The 21,809-nt window shown below is 42.3% G+C and overlaps 1 protein-coding gene across 3 annotated transcripts in view; it reads right to left on the bottom strand.

Annotated features, from left to right (window-relative positions):
* rnf19b (ring finger protein 19B) overlaps positions 1-21,809 on the bottom strand; it is a 154,467-nt gene that overhangs the window by 105,884 nt on the left and 26,774 nt on the right. Inside the window, exon 1 of one of the 3 annotated variants that reach the window (XM_059954645.1) lies at positions 1,926-2,027. The exons of the other annotated variants lie outside the window; for them this stretch is intronic. The gene's annotated coding sequence lies outside the window, so the exon portion shown is untranslated. Of the gene's footprint in view, positions 1-1,925; positions 2,028-21,809 lie in introns of those variants that run through there. 3 annotated transcript variants of the gene reach the window in all.

The following is a 21,809-nucleotide window of genomic DNA, read 5'->3' as shown; positions in this document are numbered from 1 at the left end:
GGATTTGGGAATCCTTGGGCAGGATTTCCTACAGGTTAACTTGGTGGTTAGGAAGACAAATACAATGTTAATTACAATGTTACAATGTCAATGTCCTGATGAAGGGTCTTGGCCCGAAACATCGACTGTACTTCTTCCTATCGATGCTGCCTGGCCTGCTGCGTTCCACCAGCATTTTGTGTGTGGTACTTGAATTTCCAACATCTGCAGATTTCCGCGTGTTTACAATGTTAGTGTTCATTTTGAGAGAGCTAGAATATAAAAGCAAGGATGTAATGCTGAAGCTATATCAGGCACTGGTCAGATCACATGGGGTATTGTGGGCAGTTTTGGGCCCCTTATCTAATAAAGGACATGCTGGCATTGGAGAGGGTCCAGAGGAAGTTTGCGAGAACGAGTCTGGGAATGAAAGGGTTAATGTATGAAGACCGTTTGATGGCTCTGGGCCTGTACCTGCTGCAGTTTAGAAGAATGAGAAGGGATCTCATTGAAACCAAGCAAATACTGAAACATAGTGGATATTTCCGATAGTGGGGGAGTCTAGGACCAGAAGACACAACCTCAGAACAGAGGGACATCTATTTAGAACCGAGATGAGGAAGAGGGTGGTGAATCTGTAGAATTCATTGCCACAGAAGGCTTCTTCAAGATCTAAAATACTTGCTTGTTGTTTTTGTGAATCCAGTGTAAGTGCTTGAAGTTTTGCGTCAAGTGTCTTTAAAATTTCATCGAATGTAGAAAGCTTTGAGGTTAATTTACTCTCCAGTTTTTCAAGTCTGTCGTCCATAAGTTTCACAATTGCTTCTAAAGTTAATGGTTCTTTCATCTGTTTCGATTCCTTTGCTCTAGACATTTCAGCGAGTTGAAAATGATTCAAACAGTTGAAAAAAATTTCATACCTCTGAACCCCTTTAGAATAGGTATAAAAAGATCAATTAGGGGGTGTTTGTAAGTTAACAAAAAGTAAAAGGATTGGAGTGAAGCCTAAAACTGCTTCACTCCATAAGCGCCATCTTGAGACCCCCATTGCCACAGAAGGCTGTGGAGGCCAAGCCAATGAGTGCATTTAAAGTGGAGGTTGATAGTTTCCTGATTAGTCAAGGTATCAAAGGTTACCAGAAGGCAGGAGAATAGAGTTGACAGGGACAATAAATCAGCCATGATGGAATGGCAGAGCAGACTTGATGGGCCAAATGGCCTAATCCTGCTCCTATGTCTTATGGTCTCATGTTCCGTCAACCTGACAGTGGCTTCATTGGAGGCCACTTGTGGAGGAGGCCATGACTAGCATATCAGAAAGGGAATGGGTAATCAGACTGAAATAGTGCTTGCCAAAGCAGTGCTCCAGTCTACGCAGGGTCTCACCAATGCAGAGACAGGAAGCACTGGATACAATAGGTGACCCTGACAGACTCGTGGGTGAAGAATCACCTCACATGGAAGGACAGTCTGAGCCCTGAGTGATCGTGATGGAGGTGGCATCGGGGCAGATGCAGCACTTGTCCCACTTGCAGTCATCAGTGGCAGGAGGGAGATCAACAGGTGGAAAAGGGAGTCACGTAGAGAGCAATCCCTATGGAAGGTGGAAAGTCAGGGGTCGGGGAGGGAAGGATGTGCTTAGTGGAGGGATCTGTTGTAGATGGTGGAAGTTGTTGGGGTAGTAAGGAAGGACAAAGTAAATTGTTGGGGTAGTAGGTAAGGTCAGGGGAAACTTCGGCTGTTTATTCCCCTCCATAGATGCGGCCTGATTTGTTGAGTTCTTCTAGCACATTGTTTGTGCTGCTCAAACCTGTTAGATACAGAAAAACAATTCTCTCTTAATACTAGATCAGTAGGGCTTACTCCACAGGAATACATGACCTCTAATCTTCTAAGAGCAGGGTTTATAACAATCTAGAAAGTATTCATCAATCAGCTACACTTGCCTGCTCTTGTACATTTTCACTTTCAACTTCGCCCAGGATGCTTCATGGCAAAATGGCCTCTCAATCGTTAACACGGCTGCGTGATCATGAAATGTAGTGAAGTAGGCCTGGCTTTCCGTAGCTGCCTTCCTTCAAAAATCAAACTGCCCCATCTTGTGGCTATTTGGAGAATTGCTCACAACTATCCAACAAAAAGAAACTTGTATTTCTAATGCGCATGTTAGCAATCTGTGGTGAACTATGTGCCTGTCGGGACACGCCCCTGCTGACTGCTCTTGTGGCTCCTCCCACAGGCCCCTGTATAAAGGAGATCTGCGGCCTGACGCTCGGCCTCAGTCTCCAAGACATTGTATGATAGACACTCACTCCTGGTTCCTTCTTCCAGTCAATAAAAGCCGATATCTCGCCTTACGTCTCAGTGTGAGTTATTGATGGTGCATCACAATCACAGTGTTGTACACAAAGTGATTTAAAGGACAATGGGATCTGGATAGGAAAATGCCAAAGCAGGAAATCAGCCGGGATCATATTTATGAAATGACGCGGGTGAAGTATAGCGACGGCTTGCTGGCAGCAAACGAAACTACTACGTTATTAATCACACATTTTCTTGAAAAAGATCACTGTAATCAATAGCCTGTAACTTCCTTGTCATAGCTGAACTTTTGAACTGCCAATATGACTTGGCATCTTTGCAGTGTGAACTGAAATCTCGAAGGTACAGGATGGTTGTGGCATGGCTGATACAGGCTGAATAGAGGCGGCAGGGCCCGAGCCTAAGAGCAGGGAACAAGCCGATGTTTAACCAGGCTAAATTGGAAAGGTTGGGTACCGGCTGAATAGAGGCAGCAGGGCCCAGGCCTGAGAGCAGGGAACAAGCCGATGTTTAACCAGGCTAAATTGGAAAGGTTGGGTACCGGCTGAATAGAGGCAGCCGGGCCCAGGCCTGAGAGCATATCGAAATGGCAGGGCCTGGGTCAGAGAATGAGGAACGACGCAATGTTTGGATAATTTGAGCACTGGGCCAGATTGATAAGGTCAGGGTATTAGGGCCGGAGGCCAGGGGTGGTCCCGTGTTCAGCTCGCTGCTCGTAAAGTTTAGTTATCTCAGTGCTGAACTGAGGCTGCGTCCTGCAACTAACAGGCTCCTGGATCAGCTGTAGTGATGACTGGCTTTGTGGCCGTGGACTCACTTTTGTGAACTTCAGTTATGAATGTCATCTGCTTACTTTAATTGTTTGCACAATTTGTTTTTTTCCCCCTTGATATCTAGTGTATGACAGTCTTCTTTTTAATGGGTTTTATTGGGTTTCCCTGTTTTGCAGCTGCCTGTAAGGAGACGATTCTCAAGGCTGTACAGACTTTGATAACAAATGTACTTTGAACTTTGATAACTCTCTCTTCTTTCTGTTTCATTAATGCCTTAAGATAGGGCCCTCCCTTGGTCAAAGTTGGACCCAGCCGTTTACGTGGTATGTAAGCTAGTGCAGTACAATATACAGAGAATGAGCTGTTGCCCATGCAACAGCCTCACCTTCTCCATGCACTGATAAATCCAAAGCTCAAATCAGTGTGTTGCTGAGTGGCGTGGCTTGTAATGCCAGGAGGGCCTGTTCCACATGGGTTTTCTAAATAAAATTAAATAAATAACCCTGGACACAATACACAGAAATACCCTTCCTTGAATGAGGGATTTCATCGCCAATGTGGCCTGGTTACTGGGTGCGAGGCATTTCATCGCCAGTGGGGTCTGGTTACCAGGTTTGAGAGATTTCACATCCAGTTACTGGGGGTGAGGATTTGCAACATTAGAGCTATAGAGATATAGAAAAGTACACCATACTTTTACAGCCCTTCAGCCTAACTAGTCCATGCTGAACTACTTAATCTGCCTACTCCTATCGACCTGCACTGGGACCATAGCCCTCCGTACCCCTGCCATCTGTGTACCCATCCAAACTTCTCTTAAACATTGAAATCGACCTTGCACGCACCACTTACACTGGCAGCTCGTTCCACACTCTCACCACCCTCTGAGTGAAGGAGTTTCCTCTCATATTGCCCTTAAAATGTTCACCTTTCACCCTTAACCCATGACTCTAGTTGGAGTCCCACCCAAAAAAGCCTGCTTGCATTTACCAGATATAGATTTTGTCCACCTCTATCAAATCTCCTCTCAATCTTCCACGTCCCAAGGAATAAAGTCCTAACCTATTCAATCTCTCCTTATAACTCAGGTCCTTCTATTTCAGGGTTGCATATGGTGACATATAGGTACTTTGATAATAAACTTAACTTGAACTTACAGCTGAACAGAACATAGTAACGTAGATTGAATTGACATCTGTTCACAAGCCTTTGTATGAAAGGAAAATCAGTCAGTTTTAAAACAGACCTAGAGCATGAAATCAGGTCACTGAAGAGCAGTTCGTCTTTAACCAATCCACTCCCTGCTGAAGAGTGTCCCAATCTAACTATTTCATACTACTACTTACTGCCTGTTACACCGCTGGTGTTTAGGGCAACAATGGGGGTTCCTCCATCTCTGTCGGTGTTCAGGGCTTCCTTCACCGTGTCAGTAGCTTCCCCTCGGTTTTCAGTCATACAAGTCCCGGGTGGAGACTCAGGAATACCGCCACACTCAGATGTCGAAGGATTCTTCGTAGTGTGTCTCCATAACAATTTTGATTTACCAGTCAGGATTGTTAGCCCTGAGCTGAACCCCCAAACTTGGTGGACCACTCTTACTCTGGCCTCTATCCTTTGACCAGTTTGGCGTGGGTGACCCCACCAAAAGCCAAAGCACAAGGCCCTGACTCCAGCCAACATGGCTGTCCAGGTCATTGAGGCAGACAAGCCACCAAACCACGACATCATCCAATTATGATTGCCTCACTATGCTGATCAACAGTATATTATTGTTCAGAATTATGCTAACATGCTCATACAGGTCACTGTCAGTAACTCAAGGTAAATAATAAGTGGTTGAACAAACTCTGGGCTGTAAGCAGAAACTCCTCACCGGGGGAGCAAAGAATGAAACATGGTGACACGAATTTTTCGGAAGTGCGAATTTCAAAGCTGTGCTCATCCCTGTTCTGAAGGAAAACTTGCAAACTAGACCTTTTACAAGGTTGGTTGCCTGTCCTTGGCAAAGCCTCGCAGCTAGATAATAAAGAATTTGGCCTAGGGCACAAGGGCGGCCATCAAAGTCAGATTTAGTACAAACTCAAGCCTGTCAATAGCAAGCTGAAAGCAGCATTTTAGCTGCTGATTTGCTGAAAGATCTTTAAAAAGTGAGGCAATAGCTACCTCATCCTGGCTACCCGAGTAAACAATAAAGAAGTTGCAAATGATGTAAGCAGGAGAGAGGGGAAGATGAGGGAGCATGAACCAGCCCTCTCGAGGGATCAGAAGTGAAAAGAGTGAGCAATCTCAAGTTCCTGGTTGTCAATATCTCTGAGGATCTATCCTGGGCCCAACGTACTGATGCAGTTACAAAGAAGGCACCACAGCAGCTATTTCATTAGGAGATTGGGTATGTCAGCACAGACACTCGCAAATTTCTACAGATGTACCGTGGAGAGCATTTTAATTGGTTACATCACTGTCTGGTCAGGGGGGAGGGTGGGGGGGGGTACAGCACAGGATCAAAAAAAGCAGCAAGAACTGAGCTCATCATTCTCAGCGGGGGTGGGGGAGAGAGGGGGATGGGGGGATGATGGAGGGATGGAGGGATAGATATCGGTATTGCCAGGAGTTCACACAGTAGAACAGAGTTATCATGATGTCTTCAGGTAGATATCTTTTTGTAAATATTGGCAGTTTTTGCTATTTTCATTAACTTTTGTGTATTCGATGTTTGACACACCTAATTAAAACATTAAATTAATTAACCATAGTACAATAGTCTCTGTTTTATTATTTTGTACATTATTGCACATGGTAAATTATTGTACATATATTATTCTGTTCTTCATTAGTTATTATTATATTTATTATTCATATTTAATATTAAACATTCATATTTATTATTATATTGTAAGCATTTGTTATTAATAGTTATTAATAATAATAATGTGTGCTTTTAAATGTTGCTGCTGTAATGAAATAACTTCCCACTCGGGGCCAATAAAGTACTTATTATTAGTATTATTAACAATGCCCTTGCTCTACGATGCTAAGCAACTCCAGCCATTAGTTCTCCTTTGGTCATAACCCATGCATCTAACACATTGCCTTAATCAATCTCTTCAGGCATCAGAGATTCACAGTAAGCACAATGTACACCGCAGATGCTGTGGTCAAATCAACAAGTACAAACAAGCTGGATGAACCCAGCAGGTCGGGCAGCATCCGTTGAAATGAGCAGTCAACATTCGGGCCAAGACCCTTTGTCCTGACCCTTTTTTACGTTCTTACCTAAATTTGGATCAATGGTAGTTGGATGTCCCCTCCTGCTGACGTAGTGGGTGAAGCTCTGTGCTGAAGCCGCGAGTCAGCAGGGGCCTGACTTGTTTGCAACAAGGATTAACTTACAAAGAAAGCACTGAACGGTAATACGTAAATTATCAGAAATATCAAAGCATAATACTTTTCTGCAAGTTACTCCCAAACAAGATAATGGATTAATTTATTGCTTCACAAACACACCAAGTCTCTTTTATAGAACATAGAAATCTACAGCACTTTACAGGCCTTTCGGCCCACAATGGTGTGCCAACCATGTAACCTACTCTACAAGCTGCCTAGAATTTCCTTACCACATAGCCCTCTATTTTTCTAAGCTCCATGCACCTATCTCTTAGTCTCTTAAAAACCCTATTGTATCCACCTCTACCACCATCACTGTCAGTGCATTCACCACTCTCCGTGTGAAAAACTTACCTGACATCCCCTCTGTACCTACTTCCAAGCACCTTAAAACTATACCCCCTCACATTAGCCATTTCAGCCCTGGGAAAAAGCCTCTGACTATCCACATGATCAATGCCTCTCATCATCTTCTACACCTCTATCAGGTCACCTCTCATCCTCCGTCACTCCAAGGAGAAAAGGCCAAGTTTACCCAACCTATTTGCATAAGGCACACTCTCCAATCCAGGCAACACCCTTATAAATCTCCTCTGCACTCTCTCTATAGTATTCATATCCTTCCTGTAGTGAGGTGACCAGAACTGAACACAATACTCCAAGAGGGGTCTAACCAAGGTCTTATATAGCTGTAATATTACCTCACGGATCTTGAACTCAACCCCACGGTTGATGAAGGCCAACACACTATACGCCTTCATAACAAAACTGTAAACCTGTGCAGTAGCTTTGAGTGTCCTATGGACATGGACCCCAAGATCTCACTGATCCTCCACAGTGCCGAGTCTTACCAATAATATGATATTCTGTCTTCAAATTTGCCCACCAAAATTAACCACTTCACACTTATCTGGGTTAAACTCTTTCATCCCTGGTTTTCTCCTGTCAAAACTACGTCAGTGAGTAACATTTGACAAAATTGCCCATAAGAGAATAACATTCTTCCTCCAGAGGAGGAGCATATCCTTTAATCACAATCACTGTCGACATGTTTCAGATTTACAAATAGCTTCAGCACAGAGCTTCCACCCACACCATCAGCAGGAGGGGATATCTAACTCCGATTGATCCAAATTAAGGTAAAATGGTTAAAAAAAAGGGATAGTTTGAATTCATTGTGTCCCTATCAGAATGATCCCTAAATGATATTAAGATAAAGAGCATGATAAACTGCCTCTTATTATTATTTGTCACATGTACTTCAAGACATCGAAACATGCATTATTTTGCATCAAATGAAGTCAGCGAGGAACGTGCTGGGCAGCCCAGAATTATCGCCACACCTCTGACACCAACACAGCATGCCCCAACTTACTAACCCTAACCCGTATGTGTCAGGCCTGCACATATAGGTACTTCCCAGTCACCAGCCGCTCATTTTTTAACTCCTCACCTGCAGCCTATTTAAACCCAGTCCTCATCCACAGTCCTTGTTCACTCATCCAATCATCAGGACTCCACCAACTGGTCCTAGCCTTCAGTTACCTTGTTGCCCGTGGTGTTGAATACATGTCTCTCGCATTTTGTGGCTTGTTATTTTGCAGTCTGTTATTAAATTGATCATTCACCGCTAAGTCATCTCTGCTACTCTGCTCTTGGGTCAAGCTTCCTCTACATTTCCTGATAGTACATCCTTGGACTGTGGGAGGAAACCAAAGCACGTGGAGGAAACCCACACAGTCACGGGGAGAACGTATAAACTCCTCACAGGGACTGGTGGGAATTAAACCTCCAATGGTGATCACTAGCATGGTAAAGCAATGCCCAGACTGTTCTGCTACCATGCTGTCCCATTTAATTTAGCAATCTATTGATACACAATTTAGCAATCATGAAAGAAAACTTGAATAAAATGTGAAACTGCTGTAGAATAATTTACTATTCCTCAGATAGAAGTAAAATCCCACAGCATTATTTTGAAGAACAGCAAAGGAAATTATCACCAATGTCTCATCCAATATTTTCCACTGAATCAACATCAGTAAGACACAGGTCATTAACACAATGCTTATTGTAGAAACTTACTGTGTATAAATTGATACCGCTTCCAGTGATCCAATTTTGATTTCACTTCAATATTACTTTTGAAATGTACAAATTGCAATGTAAAATACAATTTATATACCACATTGAAGGATGTTTTATAATAGGGTAACATTACATTAATGGGAGGCAGACTCAAATTCTAAACAGATGTGCAAATTAGAATATCGGCTTACGACCCGAAGGTCAATTAACAGTTACAGCCCTTTCAGTCTTTACTAGTCTGCTTTGCTAGATAATTTCAGTCTCCTTGTACTGATGAAAGGCTTCCCAGAACTTTCTTAAAATAGTATGCAAGGTGTAGTGGTTACTTGAAAACAAAACCAAGACCATCAAAGACTGGGAACAGGGGTTGACACTGTGTGATGCGTTTTTAAAATAACAAGTTTCCAAAACTGAAAAAAGTACTTTTGATCCTTTATTACAAAACCAGCAAAGACAAATGAGCTTACAGCGATAAAAAGCGAACTTCCAGACTCTAAAGATTTTCTGAAGATAACTAAGGTCTTCACTATTTCTATAAATGGTGTAGTGTTATGCCTGCGCCCCAACTCTGAGGGGCCGAAGGGTACAAAGTAGCCCCCTCCTTTTTGAGAATCACAAGATCGCTATTAATTCAGGTCAGGAGACCCAGGAAATGAGAGAGAGACACGCAGAATCCACAAAGAGGTTTGGAATGTCCTGGCCCCTCAGCGATTCAAAGCCACGGGAAACGGCCATTGTCTCTTAGAGACGGAATTGTGTATTGAGTACTGTACTTCATGGAAGCCCTCAGGGAATGATCAGAGGGGGTTGTTTGAGGGATGGCATCATCCCAACCTGATTGACATCTGAGACCCAGTGAGTCAGGATAAAAGAGGGTCTGGGGAACAACCCCTTTAGACGCACCAGGAGAAATGCTAGAAACCCCGTTGACAGCGTAATAGCCACAGCCGGTGGAAAGCCCACGTGCGTCCTTTTCCATTTGCCTCAGAATTGGTGGGCCTTACCACAGAAGACGGCTCAGCTAAATAGCAAAAGGAGCTGGTCACCCGTGACCAGCTACACCAACGGAACTCTCGAAGGATCGACATCATAAAAAGGAAAATGGGCAAGTTCTAAGAAAAATCCGTCTCTCTCTCTCTCCAACAAAAGGCTGCAGCCTGCATGAACTTGAGTGACTTTTATATTTCCATCGGACAATACATTATCCCCTAGACAACGATAGAGCTATTTCTTATTGATTATTATTATACCCGCACTTTTAGATTTAGTATTGACGATGTATATTATCTGTATGTTTGCATTGATATTATTTTTGTGTATTTTTATCAATAAATACTGTCAAAAATAGTATCATCAGACTTCAACGGACCTCTCTATCTTTGCTGGAAAGTGACCCAGTTACGGGGTATGTAACAGTAGAAAGAGCAAAGGTTTGCTGATAAACAAGCTTCACCAAAGAATAATATCCATCAGACAAAATAAATAAATTGACAAAACTGATAGAAATCAGAGGAAATACGATCAAGCTTTCAGACTGCACTACAAAAGCAGGTCAGAGTGGGCAGAGAGAAACCACTAGTCTGGTACTAGTCTGGAAATGCATAATATCACATGATCCCGAACGTCTGTAAGACTAAAAGACAGAGGAGCAGAATTAGGTCATTCAGTCAATCTAGTCTGCTCCACTATTCAATCATGACTGCTTTACTTTCCATCTCAACCCCATCTTCCCAACTTTCCCCCTTACCATTGTTCTTATTAATCCAGAACCTATCAACCTCTTCATTAAATATACTCAATGACTTGGCCTCCACAGCCATGTGTGGCAGTGAATTCCACAGGTCCCGTGCTAAGTTAATATTTATCAGAATCAGATTTATTATCAGCAGCATGTGACTTGAAATTTGTTAACTTAGCAGCAGCAGTTCAATGCAATACATAACCTAGCAGAGAAAAAAAATAATAAATAATTTTTTTTAAATAAGTAAATCAATCACAGTATATGTATATTAAATAGATTTTTTAAATTGTGCAAAAGAGAAATATTGTATATTTTTAAAAAGTGAGGGAGGTAGTGTCCAAAGATTTAATATTCATTTAGGAATTGGATGGTAGAGGGGAAGAAGCTGTTCCTGAATTGCTGAGTGTGTGCCTTCAGGCTTCTGTATCTCCTCCCGGATGGTAACAGTGAGAAAAGGGCATGCCCTAGGTGCTGGAGTCCTTAATAATGGACACGGCCTTTCTGAGACACCGCTCCCTGAAGATGTCCTGGATACTTTGTAGGCTAGTACCCAAGATGGAGCTGACTAGATTTTCAACGTTCTGCAGCTTCTTTCAGTCCTGTGCAGTAGTCCCTCCATACCAGACGGTGATGCAGCCTGTCAGAATGCTCTCCACGGTACAACTATAGAAGTTTTTGAGTGTATTTGTTGACATGTCAAATCTCTTCAAACTCTGCCAAATGTCTTCAAACTCCTAATAACGTATAGCCACTGTCTTGCCTTCTTTATAACTACATCGATATGTTTGGACCAGGTTAGATCCTCAGAGATCTTGACACTCAGGAACTTGAAACTTCTCACTCTCTCCACTTCTGATCCCTCTATGAGGATTGGTATGTGTTCCTTCATCTTACCCTTCCTGAAGTCCACAATCAGCTCTTGTCTTACTGACATTGAGTGCCAGGTTGTTGCTGCGGCACCACTCCACTAGTTGGCATATCTCACTCCCATACGCCCTCTCGTTACCACCTGAGATTCTACCAACAATGATTGTATCATCAGCAAATTTATAGATGGCATGAGCTCTGCCTATCCACACAGTCATGTGTACACACAGGGTAGAGCAGTGGGCTAAGCACACATCCCTGAGATGCACCAGTGTTGATCATCAGCAAGGAGGATATGTTATCACTAATCCACACAGACTGTGGTCTTCTGGTTGGGAAGTCGAGGATCCAATTGCAGAGGGAAATACAGAGGCCCAGTTTCTGCAACTTCTCCATCAGGATTGTGGGAATGATGGTATGAAACGCTGAGCTATATTGATGAACAGCATCCTGACGTAGGTGCTTGTGTTGTCCGGGTGGTCTGAAGCCGTGTGGAGAGTCACTGAGACTGCATTTGCCATTGACCTATTGTGGCGATAGGCAAATTGCAATGGGTCCAGGTCCTTGCTGAGGCAGGAGTTCAGTCTAGGCATGGCCAACCTCTCAAAGCATTTCATCACAATACATTTTCCATAACAATCATTCTGCACAGTATTCACACCTGGAGGACTTGGGCCTGTTTTCAAACCCCCTCCTTAATCAAAGGCATCACAGTGAGTACAGCTCATACCTTAGACCCTTATGTCCCACATGGTTCAGCACCATTGTACACACTGGTGGCTTTATCTGCTAATCTGGGAGCCGAAGAGGTCTGAATTTATGTTATTGTACAGAAGTTAAGTTATGCATTCAGTGGCCACTTCATTAGGTAATTCCTGTACCTAAATTGTTGTGTGTGCGTGCGTGAGTGCATGCGTGTGCGTGTGCGATCTTCCGCTGCTATAGCCCATCCACTGCAAGGTTTGACATGTTGTGAATTTGGAGATTCTCTTCTGCACACCGCTGTTTTAATGTGTGCTTATTTGAGCCATTCTCCTCTGGTCTCTCTCACTAACAAGACATTTTCATCCACATAACTGCCCCACACTGGATGTCTTTTGCTCTTCGCACCATTCTCTGTAAACTCTAGAGACTGCTGTACGTGAAAATCGCAGGAGAACTCCAGTTTCTGAGATACTCAAATCTCCCCATCTGGCACCGACAATCATTCCACAGTCAAAGTCACTTAGATCAGGTTTCCTCCCCATTCTGATGTTTAGTCTGAACAATAAAGAATCTGTTGACCATGTCTGCATGCTTTTATGCATTGAGTTGTTGCCACATGATTGGCTGATTAGATATTTGCATTAACAAGCAGTTGTACAGGTGCACAATAAAGAGGACACTGCTTTTCTTGCAGTAACAGAGACAGTGCCCAGTAGGCAAGAGATTAAAATGATAATGTCATTTTCCATTTCAGGTAGGTGTTGCTGAAGAAGTCATCTCTGCATGATTGATGACATATTGTCATGGTCCTTTCTGGCAATCCCCCACCCTGGCTATTTATCTCAGGAATTGGGCCCCAATCCCCTTGTTTCGTATCCAATCATTCCCAGGTCCCACTAACTACACACACCTGCTTTCCATCAGCAAATATAGGATAAAGAACCTGTGATCACAACAAGGAGCTGCCAGTTTGTTGGTTGACTCTGGTGTGAGTAACCTTGTTTCATGGTTCTTAGGACTGCCAGTTCTAAGTCTAGCATTGCTCCTGGATACTGATTCCATGCTTGCTACGTCAAGAATGCCTCCTGACTCTGCCTCTGTGCCTGTGTTCTTGGGTTTGTCCACTGCCTCGCTTGTGTAACACATATTTTCTTCAACCATCAGCATTATAATAGATCATCAATCTGTTTCAGTGATATTGCTGGGTATTGGGTATTTCATCCATGACTAAATTCTTAAAATTAATTACTGGCTCTTGTGTGCCTTGAAATTATGAAATTTGCCATATAGCTCAATTTTTTTCAATTTTTTCTCAGAGTATGAAACTGATTAGTTGTAAAGTAGTGCAGCAGGAATGATGGCAAAATTCAAAAGCAAGTTTGAAAGTTACACTTGAAAGTCTGAGTCTATTTGAATCTTGGATGGCCAAAAATTAACAACATACCTTATTAATGGAATTATGGAATTATCTTGAGCTACAATTGGCCAGAAGCTCTTTGAATAAACTCACAATATCACATCAACTGGACTGCTGAATATAAGTATTAGGGACCCTAGCAGTTGAATACTCTCGCCTTCAGATAGACCTTCAAAGCTGTGCATCTTTTAAATTGTTGCATTTCAAGTAAAAGACCATTGTTTTAAAGTGTCCGCTGAATTATTTGAATAACTGCTGGGGTCTGGCGCTCCCGATGCACCTTCCTCTACATTGGTGAGACCTAACCTAAATTGGGGTACTGCTTTGTTCAGTGCCTCCACTCAATCGACCAGAAACAGAATTTCCCATGGCCAATCCCCAATGTCCTTCCAACATGTCCGTCCATGGCCTCCTCTACTGCCACGATGAGGCCGCTCACAGGGTGGAGGAGCAACACCTCATATTCCGTCTTGGTAGCCTCCAACCCGATGGTATTAATATTCATTACTCCTTCTGGTAATTTTCCCCTCCCACTTCCCTCTTTTTCTATTCCCCGCGCTTGCCTCTTCCTCATCTACCTATCACTTCCCCCCAGATCCCTCCCCTCCTCCTAAGGTCCACTCTCCTCTCCTATCAGATTCCTTCTTCTCTAGCCCTTTACCTCTTCCACCTAGCTGGATTCACCTATTACCATCTAGCTTGTTCTCCTTCCTTTCCAGTCCTGAAGAGGGTTCTTGGCCTGAAACTTTGACTGTTTATTAATATCCATAGATGCTGCCTGACTTGCTGAAGTTCTTCCGGCATTTTGTCCGTGCTGCTGCCAAAAGCTGCTTACAACTCACCAGAAGAATATAATCACTAACACAGCCAGTAGTTCAAACCACTGATGTGTGGTAATATTTGCATTTTGTCTCAAGGAACCCATTTCAAGATAATGAATGGATAAGGGTGACCATCTTTTGGGGTGATTATAATGAAAGCTACCCAGCAGCTGTGAATTAATGGTTTGTTGCCATCTGCTGTTTGTACCAGAAAGGAATTTGGAACTTTGAGTCATATTTACTCAACCTGTATCTCTATGACAACATGACTCATTAATTGGGTCACTGATTGTTAAATTGGAGCTGGTATATTGCTTTATTTATTTGTTTATTGAGATATAACATGGAATAGGCCCGTCTGGCTCTACGAGCCACACCACCCAGCAACCCCTCGATTTAACCCCAGCCTAATCACAGGACAATTTACAAAGACCAATTAACCTACCAACCAATACGTCTTTGGACTGTAGAGCACCCGAGGAAACTCACGCAGCCACAGGGAGGATGTACAAATGCCATGTGCTCACACAACCAGCCCATGACCTTTCCCACTCACCAAGCTTCATGTGTCACCTTTAGCTTGTCCTCCTTCCCCTACCCTCCATCTTTTTATTCTGATGTCTTCCCACTTCCTTTCCAGCCCTGAAGACAGGCCTCAGCCTGAAATGTCAACTCTGTATTTCTATAGATGCTGCCTGACCTGCCGAGTTCCTCCAGTATTTCGTGTGTGTGACAGCTCGTACTTCACCAAAATCACCAGAAGCTCGACGCTTGAAAATTAAGTAACACATAAAAAAATCTTGTGTTTCTCTTCTACAAACGTTTGTACTTCAAAGTCTCTGCCACCTCCTATAATGAAAGGCAATTTTCAGCAAAGTCAAATATTGTTCCCACATTCAGAGAAAACAACCTCCATTTGACAGATACAATGCTTCACTTTTCCACCTCCTCATGAGATTCTCTTCCTAAACCAACAGTAACCTATTTTATAATGACCCAGTTATATTCTCTATGGGTGCTGTGCGTGGATAGTTCTGCATGGAGATGAAAACTTTTCATACATTCTCTCCCTGTAAAGACTGGCAATTAACTGTAATAAGGCATCCTCCTAAGCAACTGCAGTCCCTGTAAGGTAAGCACTCTCACAGAAGCTGTGGAGCCGCAGGATTCTCACCAGCAGAATGAAGGAAGTGATATGTTTGCTAGCTGTCAGGGTGCTACATGAGAATCAGAATCAGGTGTAACATCGCTGGCATATGTCGCGAAAGTTGTTGAATCTGTGGCAGTGGTACATTGCAATATATAATACAGAAAAGCATGAATTACAGCATAGTTAAATTAATTAACTAACTAGTGCAAAAATGGAAATAAAAGGTAGTGAGGTAGTGTTCATGGGTTCAGTGTCCATTCAGAAATCGGATGGCAGAGGGGGAAAAGCTGTAACTGAGGTATTGGGTATGTGCCTTTAGGCTCCTGTACCTCCTTCCTGATGGTAGCAGTGAGAACAAGGCATGACCTGGGTGATGAGGATCCTAAATGATAGACACTGCCTTTCTGAGGCATCACTCCTTGCAGATGTCCTGGAGACTACAGAGGCTCGTGCTCATGATGGAGCTAAGTTTACAACTCTCTGCAGCTCACTTCGATCCTGTGCAGCACTTCCCCCTTACCAGACGGTGATGCAGCCAGTTAGAATGCTCTCCACGGTACATCTGTAGAAACTTAGTGTTTCAGGTGACAGACCAAATCTCCTGAAACATGTGACTTTGAAGAAGAACTTGGAGGTGGTGATGCCTCTAATAATCTAATGCTCTCGTCCTTCAGGCTGTGAGCATGGAAGACATTGCCAAAGGATCCACCTAAATTTGATGCTGTGTTAATACTTTGAGCAGAACGCAGTCAGACATTGTGTGCGGCTGGGAAAGCAACTGAATATTGGAGTTGGCTATGGCTGCCAATCCTCTTTCTGTGGGTTTCTGCATCTTGGCTGGTGTTGAACTCATGGAACGATGTTGGAGCATCACTCAATCAGGGTGGAGCGTGCTCCATCAACGCAACCAAAAAAATTGAAAGACAAAGCAGATCTCTACCTATCCAAAAATAAAGCTCGTGGTTTGAGGACATAATGAGTCAGGGTGAAGAGAATCTTAGAATTACTTTAAGTAAATTTTGAACAAAAATCCCAGTAACTGTGGGCAGCAATCTTGCAATTCGAGAATGGCCGCTACCACAGATAGATTTGAGGGACCCCAGATGACTTAGGGGTCTGGTCTTGGAGTCACAAATCACCTGCAGAAGGTAAACATTTCCACAAGGTCTAATCCAGCTGTGTGCACAGTGATCCTCTTAACTAACGGGAAGGATTTTTCTAGAGGCATGATTGACAGAACTTCTCCAAAATTGAGGTATTGTTAGTAAAATACCAAGGGTTTTGCATCCATGGAGGAGTATAATGCTGCAGACGATATTATTTATTCTGAAGGGTCTTGACCTGAAATGCCGACTGTTTACTCTTTTCCATAGATGCTACCTGATCTGCTGAGATCCTCCAGTATTTTGTCTGTGTTGCATTATTTATCTGTTTCCTGTGCCCATCTATAGATCATAAAACATATTAAAGCAGGTTTCCCAAAAGAACAAGCCCTTACACTAGATGACTGCGTTCTAACTGGCTGCATCACCACCTGGTATGGTGGTGGGGGAGGGGGGGGGGTTTTGCACAGGATTGAGATAAGCTGCAGAAAGTTGTGAACTCAGTCAGCTTCATCATGGGCACTAGCCTCCTCAGCATCAAGGGTACCTTCATTATGGACCCCCATTGCCCAGGACTTAACACCTTCTCATTGCCACCATCAGGAAGGAGGTACAGGAGCCTGAAGACACATACTCAATGCTTCGGGAACAGCTTCTTCCCTTCTGCCATCAGATTTCTGAATGGACACTGAACCAATGAACACTATCTCACTTTTTTTCTCTCTTTACACTACTTGTTTAACTTTTTTTATTATATATTACTTTCTGTAATTAAGTTATTATGTACTGCTGCTGCATAACAACAAATTTCAGAGCACAAGCTGGTTTAATAAACACAAGAGATTCTGCAGATGCTGGAAATCCAGAGCAACACACACAAAATGCTGGAGGAAATCAGCAGGTCAGGTAGCATCTACAGAGAGAAATAAACAGTTGAAGATGAATCTCAGGGTTTTGAAGTATCAAACCCGATTCTGATAATCAATGTTAGCACTTTGAAAAAGATGGTTATTATAGTACATCTTCAAACATGGACACACTGTTCTTCTGGTGTCCACAATGATCTTTACTCTGTGATTCCCAATTGAAGAGAGTCACTTGATGCTCCAACTTTGCAGCAATGTAACATTAGTCTTCCAGCTTCATGTCTAAAAAGCATTTGACTTGTAACACAAACCATCATTGCTTTTGGACATACATTGTCCATCCATGCATTTGTGAAGGCAGTACAGCTACCAAGGTAATGGAGATACTGGACTGACTCAGAATTAATTTCAAGGGCAGTAATTTGTGGACAATTATTTCAAAGTCCCAAGGCAGTAGGAACACCTTAAAATGCTTGTGATACTTCAAAGCAAATGATTTTGAGAAAACCCTACCTTTTGCATAGAGAACCTTCAAGAGGAGGAGCCTGCAACCCTTGACACATCAGCCCATCCTCTTCAACCCCACCAGAGACCTGAAGGGTCTCTGCCCGAAACATTCAACTCAAAGGATTCAAAATATGTATGCAGTATACAACCCAGAGATTGGTCTTCAACTATTTCTTTCTTTCTTACCTGACCTGCCGAGTTCCTCCAGCATTTTGTGTGGGCTTCCAGCATCTGCAGAATCTCGTGTTTAAGGCTTACTTAATAAATGATTCATGTGAGATGGAAGTGGTGGTCAATAATCATGATGCAACTTGGAAAACATTGTAGTTGTAGTCCATTCCTCAGAACAGTAATCGCCATTTCCTCAGGACTCATAAATATGGCATAACTCATTCAAATTTCAAGGCAAAGATGTCTTGAAGGTTCATTAATTGTCACAGGGTGGAATAGGCCCTTCAGGTCCTTCGAGCCGGGCCACCCAGTAATCCCCCAATTTCACCCAAGCCTAATCACGGGACTATTTACAGTGACTAATTAACCTACCAACCAGTACATCTTTGGCCTGTGGGAGGGAGCCAGAGCACCCGGTGGAAACCCACGTGGTCACGGGGAGAACATACAAAATGCCTTACAGACAGTGGCGGGTATTAAACTTGGGTCAGTGGCACTGAAGAGCGTTGTGCTAACCACAATGCTACTTTGGCTCTTGGTAGGGTCCACCAGTCCTCTAGGTCCAGGGGGTTCAGCTCAGGGCCAGTAACCCTGACTGCTCAAAAAAAAAATTGTTACAGAAACAGCAATGAGGAATCCTTCTACATCTGAGCATGATGGTATTCCTGAGTCTCCATCCAAGACGTGAAAGCTGACAGTAGTGGAAACCGAGAGGAAGGAAGCTCTAAGAACCATCACGAGAGATTGAGAACCTTCATTGCTAAATGCCAGCAGGCATAATGGGCAGTGAATAAGTATGTATATAAAATATTGTACAAGCCCACAGCATTTCTAGGACAGTCTCCTCATATAATTCCTGATAGAAATGTGTGGGAAAAAATTGCATTTGGCATTCACCTTGTGCACAAGTTGCCCTCCATTTTGGAATGGAAAACCCAAAATGGTTGAATGGGGAAAATCTCTACTCAAGGCCTATTAATGAAAATTTTATATAATTTGTTATCCCATCAAACTACTGAAAGATGTGGATTTACCACGCAAAATGCTTTTCAAAATGTTTACCATTTACCTTACTGAAATTTCTACTTAAAAGGGTAAAACCTAAGACCTATATATTCCTCTTTTGCACTATTTTTCTGACATGCAGTGATTCTCATCTTACACTATACTGCTGTTGCAAAACAACAAATTTCATGACATATATCCATGGGTGTCAGTACCTCTGGGGACCTAACCCAGACCCAACATATCGATGCAGCTTCAAGACGTATAAACAAGCTGGATGAACTCAGCAGGTCAGGCAGCATCCGTTGAAAATGGATCTTAATATTCAAATCAACGGATTTTTCAAGGGATTTCAACGGATGCCGCCCGAGCTGTTGAGTTCATCGAGCTTGTTAGTACATCTTGATTTGACCACAGCATCTGCAGTGTACTTTGTGTTTACACATCGATGCAGCTACAAGGAAGGCACAACAGTGGCTATATTTCATAAGGAGTTTGAGAAGATTTGGTGTGTCACCAAACCCCCTGAAAAATTTGTACAGATGTACCATGGACAGCATTCTGACTGGCTGCATCATTGTCTGGCATGGGGGGGAGGGGGGAGGGCTACTGCAGAGGATCGAAGTCAGCTGCAGAGTGTTGTAAAGAGTCAGCTCCGTCTCGGGCATTAGAATCTGAGGTATCCAGGCCATCTTCAAGGACAGACAGCATCCATCATCAAGGGCCTCCATCACAAAGATCGTGCCTTGTTCTCATTGCTACTATCAGGGAGGAGGCACAGGAGCCTGAAAACACACACTCAGCGATTCAGGAACAGCTTCTTCCCCTTTGCCATCCGATTTCTGAATGGACACTACCTCACTTCTTTTTAATTTCTATTTTTGCGCTACTTATTTAACTATTTAATATATATCTTACTAAAATTCAGATTTTTCTCTATAATTATTAAGTCAACAAATTTTACAACATATGCCTGTGATATTAAACCTGATTCTAATTTTGATTTAAGAATAATACAGGACTTGTTAACTGGATGTACTGGTGTCAGTTCAAACTCCCACATTAATTGTCAGGCCCGGCACCTCACAAAATGTCCGAATCCATGCTTGACACTTCTCCCCAGCACAGTGACTCCACTTGGCTGAAAACTGATTTGTGAGTGCGATCAGGATAAAGCAGGGAACAAAAGAAGCTGAAGAACGGAATAGGGAAAAGGGTTAAAGAAAACATGGCTCTGGTATATTATGTACGCAGCTGAGCTGTGGAAACAGAAGGACATTATTTGAAATTTTCATCTTCACTGAAACTCTGGAGGGAAAAACTAATATCCCATCAACCTGGTTGGCAAGATTTGACATTTATAATGATTTGAACAGAACAATTTAAGATATTTTAGGCATTATTTTAAATTTAGCTGTTATTTATTTCATCTTGCACAAAATTAGGTGTGGAACAAGAGATATTTTATCAGATAGCACATCATTAAAAGCTTTGTATAATCAAATGTTAAAATAGTTTTAGTAAATATGCATCCAAATAAATAAGATAAATCTTACTCACTTTGGGTCACTGCAATCACTTGTAAGAAAAAATTGAAAAATACAATTAACACCTCCTTGGGTGTCTGCTCCAGATTAATGGATTTAGCTGATGGTCCATTTACTGGTGAATTTCAATTATTAATGAAGGCAGTATTTGTTTCATTGATCTATCTGTGTGAAGCCTAATTGACATTTAGCAATGTTTCATGATAATAATTACATTACAATTCTAGTATAAAGCAAAGGCTTGTGGGTGTCACACTTCTGTTTTGACAGTCACTGGCATGGTAATCTGGTGAGTCATCGGCATCTGTTAGAGGCGGAGAAGGAATCCCAATTGTTTTTCATCATTGAGGGCATTATACTATGGGCAGACACAAAAGGGACTTGTTTCTTTTTCTTCATAAATTTTTTATTGCATTAATCTTCAAGTTTTTGCAATGCACGATCTTTAAGGATCCCACAATCTATCAGAGGAGTCACGAGTTGCTTCGGCCAAAAGTCATCCATGTTATGACAAATGTGATATTTATGTATTTATCAAGATGCAAATCCTTCCATTCAAGACCACACAGCACAATGGAGACAATTAGTTTTATTTTCCATTGTAAACAGTGTAAGAGCTGTAAGCTCCATCATGGACATTAGCCTCCTCAGTATCCAGGACATCTTCAAGGAGCAGTGCCTCAAAAAGGCAGCATCTATCATTAAGGATCCCCACCACCCAGGATATACCCTCATCTCATTATTATCATCAGGAATGAGGTACAGAAGGCTGAAGGCACACTCTCAGCGACTTAGGTACAGCTTCTTCCCCTCTGCCATCCGACTTCAGAATGGACATTGAACGCGTGAACACTACTTCACTACACATATAATTCAGTTTTCTTTATCATGTATTGCATTGTACTGCTGCCACAAAAACAACAAATTTCACGACATATGCTGGTGATATTAAACCTGATTCTGGTTAATTGAATGTATTAATTGGTAAAGTTGTCCACTTATATTAACAAAACAAAAAACTGAACTTATCAGAAAAATAAGCATTTTAACATGTATTTAATCTCTCCTGTGGACAAACTAAAATAAAATTATTGAAAACAACATACAAAAAATGCAATGAATTATTTACTACACAGTATACTGGTCTGTCTCTTAGTAAATTCACTACATTTTGATACAAAAAATCTTTGAAATTATGCCTAATGGTGCCAATTGAATTAGTTGAAAGAGTTTTTCACATCAGCTCAACCTGGGGAATCTGGGTGAATGCATTACCTGTGAGAAAGAAACAAAAATGTAGAAACTCAAATATTAATCATTTGGGGTGTAATTCATTAACCTTTAAAAGTTCCCAATCCTTCTG

This window comes from Hypanus sabinus, chromosome 30 (genome assembly GCF_030144855.1).
Source record: "Hypanus sabinus isolate sHypSab1 chromosome 30, sHypSab1.hap1, whole genome shotgun sequence".
Taxonomy (NCBI): domain Eukaryota; kingdom Metazoa; phylum Chordata; class Chondrichthyes; order Myliobatiformes; family Dasyatidae; genus Hypanus; species Hypanus sabinus.
Note: the sequence above shows the minus strand (reverse complement) of the source record. Positions and strands in the feature narration are given on the sequence as shown.